We start from the raw sequence: 6,388 nt of genomic DNA on the forward strand, positions 1-6,388 counted from the left end.
TCTCCCCATATATTAGGGCATAGCTTAGAGTAGCTTTTTGTCCTCCAAAAAGTCTGGAAGTTTCAGATAAAACTGCACACAAAATTACCACTGATGCAGGAAAATGACCTAAAGAAACTTGTCTGACCAAACTCCTACACAGTCAATGCATAGAGTATAAAAGTCAGTGAATTTCACAATTATGCAGTTAAATACAAAGTACTGGCATTCAAAAGTGTATTTGAATTTCCATTGTGTAATTCTTAAATACAGATCAATTTCGTATAATTTTTCAGAATTAATGATGGCTCTAAAACTAAAATATGACAGAAGGAAATTATCCTGGGGGAAGCCAAAAATATCAACTGAAAGACAAACTAACAGAGGCTTCAAAACGTCAAAACCGGGAGTTCCTATCGTGGCTCAGTGGGTTAAGAACCCAACTAGTATTCCTAAGGATGTGAGTTCGATACCCGGACCTCGCTCAGGGGTTAAGGATCCTACGTTGCTGCAAGTTGAGGTGTAGCTCACAGATGGGGCTTGGATTCCACATTGCTGTGGCTGTGCCGTAGACCAGCAGCTGAAGCTCTAATTCAACCCCTAGCCTGGGAACTTCCAAGTGTGGCCTTAAAAAAAAAAAAAAAAGTCAAAACCTCTACATCACACTAGGTTAAAATGCTGGTCCACATGATGATAGGAAAGGCATCATGATCTCTAAAACATATAGATAATAAAACAACAGGAGAGATAAAAGAGATGATTAGAATCAGAACACTACCAAAAAAGAAACAGAAGATTGGGAGGAATCGAACATATGATCCATATACTGGAGATAGTTTTTTTCCAAATTTACAATTCTCACATTTACATATCATTTCTCTAATGATACATGAGGATGAAAGAAACTTTCCTCAGCTGCCAATAATACGAAGCAATTTTTGACAAACCATGCAAAAGAAATGACGGAATCATCTCGGTCCTCCTTAGAAAATAACATTACAAAATTGTTGCCACATGAAGAGATGATCAAAGAACATGTTGTCAAAATACATTAGTAAAACACATTACAGAGTTGTGTCTAACTATTGATGCAAGCACCATATTACTTCTTTGGTTTGGTTGGTTTTAAATATGAAATTTTATGTGATTTCTTTCTTATTCTAAATAAATAGCCACTAACTTTGTAGTCATGATCAGTAAAACACAAAGAGAAGTTGGGGCCACTCCCTGATGGAAAATGTCCTTGTTTCCAAGTTTCTATCTGTTACCAACCTGGATCCTTGGACTCTTTAATCAATAGAAATTGATAAAAGTTCAGATGAGGAATTCAGGCAAGGTTTTATTGGGACTTGCAGTGCAGCAGTTATTTTTTCGTCCCTTGCAGTTTCTTTGTGTTTATTTATCAAGGAGACATTTGTCTGGGTGTAAGCACTGCAATAAAGGAACCCAGGTTTCAGGTTCCAGCCTGTCTCATTCCCACTGTCTCCGCTTGAACCTAGCACCTCGGCACTTACTCAGTGAAGGAATGGGGGGCAAACTTGTGAGCCGGTGCTATTACTATTTCTCTGCCCCTGTGCCACCCTCAGTCACTCCACAGTTTACTCATCTGCAAACACAGAGTCCTTTTTTGTCCAAGTGCTAATTTAGCTGGGGCTGTGGGATCTGGCTCAGCTCCTGCCAGGTCATCAACCCTGCAGAAGCCGCCTACATGCCACAGAGGAGCAAACATTCTGGGAACACTAGTTTGGATGTACATGATCCAACAAAGTGCTCACCTCTGTGACTGGCTCATTGCAGTTAAGCCAACATCATAGAAATGAATAATAGAATCCCCTGTCTACAAGGTGGACAGTCACAGGTTCATGAACTTGTTCATGAAACAGAGAGCTTCTCACTGACCTTTACACCAATAGACCAGTCGGCAGTCTCTTCCTCTCGTAACATCAGCTCCTTGGAAAAAATCACTCAGTGAGGACGTTCAGGCTCCATAGGGCCATGTCTTCATGTCTGTTTTCCTGTGGCTGCCTGAGTTCAAGACAAGAGCCGCTATGAACCCTCCTTCTTCAGGGCCTTAGTAGATGGTTAAAGGCATCTTCTCCTAGGCATGTTTTAAATAGCCCCGGGGCATTGTTGCAATGCCTTGCCTTAATCAGAGCCTTCCAACTGGAGGCTGCCAACTTGATCATTTCTTTGAATGTTCTGGTTCTGCTGCCTTCTTCCACCTACCCAAGTTCTGAGCAGGAGTTGTGCTTGGAGCCAGGCCTCCATCACGTGGACTCACTCCACAGCCCAGAGCAGAAAAGAACATTCACACTGAGCGTTCAACTGTCAGAAAACACCACAGGCTATGCACTGAAGGCTCCCCAGCCTTTTCTGCTCTAGTGTAAATAGCTATATAGCATTTCTAGTAAAAAATAACTACTACATGGCACAAGTACAATCTAAGTGCTTTATATTTATAGTTAATCTTCTCAACAACCTATGAAGTTCTACTGTTATTAACCTCGTTTTGCAGACGTGGAAATTGAGGCCCAGATGGACTATGTGATTTGTTCAGGGGCAAGAAGCTGGTAAGAATATTATAAAGGACAATTAGACAATTCCTGTGTTTAACTCTGTTTTCTTAATTGTGAAATGACAGTGATGACAGCAACTACACGATTGCATACCTGCTTTGTTCTGGGTCCTGTGCTAAGGCAATAAAGGGTCCAAGAAGAGAAGGACTATTTTCCTCTCCCACTGCCTTTAAGGAGACATGAGGTACTGAGGTGGGGGCAGAGACAGGGGATTCAGAGCAGTGAAAATACGAACAAATGTATGTTAGTGGAGGGAAGTTCCTGGGCAAGTAAGGAAATGCTTGCTAATGGAGGTCTAAAAGGAGATAGTTTGCTTCCCATAATCGTTTTCTACAGAAATCCTTCCTTATGATATTTAAAATGAATATAGTTTTGGAGTTCCACTGTGCCTCTGTGGGTTAAGGACCTGACATTATCTCTGTGAGGATGCAGGTTCAATCCCAGGTCTCCATCAGTGGGTTAAAATCCAGTGTTGCCACAAGCTGCAGTGTAGGTTGCAGATGTGGCTCCTGTCTGGTGTTGCCATGGCTGTGGTGTAGGCCTGCTGCTGCAGCTCCAATTCAACTCCTGGCTCAGGTCATTCCATATGCCACACGTGTGGACATTAAAAAAACAAACAAACAAACAAACAACAACAACAAAACATAATAACAAGAGAGTTTTAAAGAGGGAAGAGAAAACAGAGAGGTACAGAACTATCATCAAATTTCATTTCTGTCTTTCCTTATTATTCTTCATAGTAATTCCTATTACATTATATTATATATTATCCCCATTCAGTTATCTCCATTTCTCATGTCAGAAGAAAAAATCCTGAGGTTCAGAGAGCTTCAGAGACAGAGCCAGTTCATACAGCAGGACCCAAATCTGAATGTAGGTCTATAAAATTGTCAAGTCCACTTGTTCCCAGGACCCAACACCACCTTTTCTGGAATGTAGCCACTACCTGATGCAGCGACCACCTCAAAGGACCTGGGCCCTGAGAAAACCTGAGGCTGATGGGAGATTTGAGCCCTGCTGCTCTCCTGTTCCACCCACAGCTGCCTCACCTCACCGGGCCCAAGATTCATGGCCACCAGCATCCAGGCCTGAGCTCAGATCTCTGGGGACCACGTCTGAGGAGCTCAGTGACTCAGTGCCTCCCCTCTAAATTCCTTTTAAGCACTCCAGATTTAATGGCTGCTATTAATACAAATTATGCTTCATTAAGCGTGAAGCTAAGGAGAACTCGGCTCGGAGGCTCCAGTTCAATACAGAGCTGAAGGACAAACAGAACGGCTATTTTTAATCCTGGCAATGTCAATGGGGAGAGGGCAGCCTGACACTGTATGTGCCTGTCTCTTCTGCTGCAAATTGGGTGTTTCAAGTTTCAAATAAATATCTCTTGTTTTCAGCTCAAGATGTATGAGAGAGTAATCTTTCAGGGATGGTAACACTGAGTACATTTTTCCTTTCAGAAAACCTTTTTCTAGAAAGCCCAAAAAGGAACAGGGAGGGAGAAGTTCTCAGCAGGTTCCCTATTGGACTCCTGTCCCCACAGCTCCCAGGAGGCTCTGGTTTTTTGGGACTGGGGTGCTAGCAATGCTCACTCTGATGCCTCACTGTTACTTGCTATTTATAGACTGTGGTTTTCTGGAGACAGCTCAAGAGTAGGAAAAAATCAGGGTTCCCACTGTAGCACAGTGGGTTGAGGATCCAGCCTTGTCACTGCAGTGGCTCAGGTTGCTCCTGTGGTGCAGTTTGATCCCTGGCCCAGGAACTTCCACATGCCACAGGTGCAGCAAAAAAAAAAAGAGGCGAAATCAGACCTATGTGTCATTCTAGACCAGGGGGGTCAACAAATGTTTCCTGTAAAGGGTCAAAGATTTTGTGGGGTCTGTGTCTCTGTTGCAAATACTCAACTCTGCCCTTGCAACAGAAAAGCAGCTATAAGATCACACATAAAGGAATGTGCATGGCAGTGTTCCAATAAAACTTTATTTACAAAACTGAGTGTAGGCCAGATATGGCCCCTAGGCTGTAGAGTCTCCCACCTCTAATTCAAATATTCTGTTCCATCCTAGATGTTTTAGCAATGGGTGTAAACTTAGCTTTTTTTTCAGTTTTTAAAAATTTCACTGAAGTATAGTTGATTGTCTTGCTGTACAACAAAGTAATTCAGTTATTCATATACCCGTATCCATTCTCTTTCAGATTCTCTTCCCATATAATCACAGAATATTGAGCAGTGTTCTCTGCATTATACAGCAGGTCCCCCTCATACTCACTGAACAGAAACAGTCTCACAGACTTTGAAAAACTTATGGTTTCCAAAGGGGACAGGTTGCAGGGGAGGGATGGATTGAGGGTTTGGGATTGGCATATGCACAGTGACTGTGACAGGGACCCGCTGTGTAGCACAGAGAACACTACTCAGTATTCTGTGATTATACGGGAAGAGAATTTGAAAGAGAATGGATAAGAGTATACGAATAGCTGAATTACTTTGCTGTACAGCAAGACAATCAACTATACTTCAATGAAACTTTTAAAAACTGGGGGGAAAAAAAGGGCTAAGTTTATACCCGTTGCTAAAACATCTAGGATGGAAAAGAAAATTTGAATTAGAGGTGTTCCAAAAATCAGATGATATCACTTATATGTGGAATCTAAAAAAAGGTTACAAATGAAGTTATTTGCAGAAGAGAAACAAGCTCAAATAAGTTCATTCATAACCTTTTTTTAGATTCCACATATAAGTGATATCGTCTGATTTTTGTTTTTCACTGTCTAACTTCACATAGTTTGATAATTTCTAGGTCCATCTTTATTGCTACAAATGGCATTATTTCATTCTTTTTATGGCTGAGTAATATTTCATTCCATGCATGTACCACATCTTCTTTATCCATTCATCTGTCAACAGACATTTACTACCTTAGCCTTTTATGAACATGCTTGTAACAGCTATATATTTTTACCTACGAAGTTGTGACAATTGGAATTCTTTAAAAAAAAAAAAAGTCTCTGTATGCAATATCAATACAGGATTATAGAATTAGCATGTTTGGATTGGTTGAATTTACTTGTTATCTCCAATCGGCTCAACCTATCAAGTCTGTGATACTCATTAATGGGGGTGCAATTTTCAATCAGCACTTTTGCTTAGAAGTCAGTTTGCATGCTTTCCTACTTTATAAAGCATATTATCAGCTTTCTTTGTTCTAAGAATCTAACAACGAGTGCACTGCAGTGATTCTGCTAATGAAATGCCCCAATTTATCCACTGCGTAGGTATAACAGTTGAAGCTCTCCAGTAAAACAGAACCGATGGAAGATATATAGAGAGATACAGATGTAGATATGGAGATAGATAGATGATAGACAGACAGATAGATAGAGAGATAGATAGACAGACAGACAGATAGATAGATAATTTGCTCACGCAGCTATGGAGGCTGAGAAGCCCCACAGTCTGCCATCTGCAAGCTGGAAAGGTAAGGAAGACCAGTGGTGCAGTTCAAAGCCCTAAGCCTGAGAGCTAATAGAGTTTACTGGAGTTCCTGTCACGGTGCAGCCAAAACGAATCCAACTAGGAACCGTGAGGTTGCCAGTTCGATCCCTGGCCTCGCTCAGCGGGTTAAGGATTCGGTGTTGCCGTGAGCTGTGGTGTAGGTTGCAGATGCGGCTTGGATCTGGCATTGCTGAGGCTCAGGTGTAGGCTGGCAGCTGTAGCTTCCATTCGCCCCCTAGCCTGGGAACCTCCATATGCCGCAGATGCAGCCCTAAAAAGCAAAAAAAAAAAAAAAAAAAAAGAAAGAAAGAAAAAAAATTAGGGTTTACTGTTCAAGTCT

The sequence above is a fragment of the Phacochoerus africanus genome, chromosome 1, assembly GCF_016906955.1.
Source record: "Phacochoerus africanus isolate WHEZ1 chromosome 1, ROS_Pafr_v1, whole genome shotgun sequence".
In the NCBI taxonomy this organism is placed as follows: Eukaryota; Metazoa; Chordata; class Mammalia; order Artiodactyla; family Suidae; genus Phacochoerus; species Phacochoerus africanus.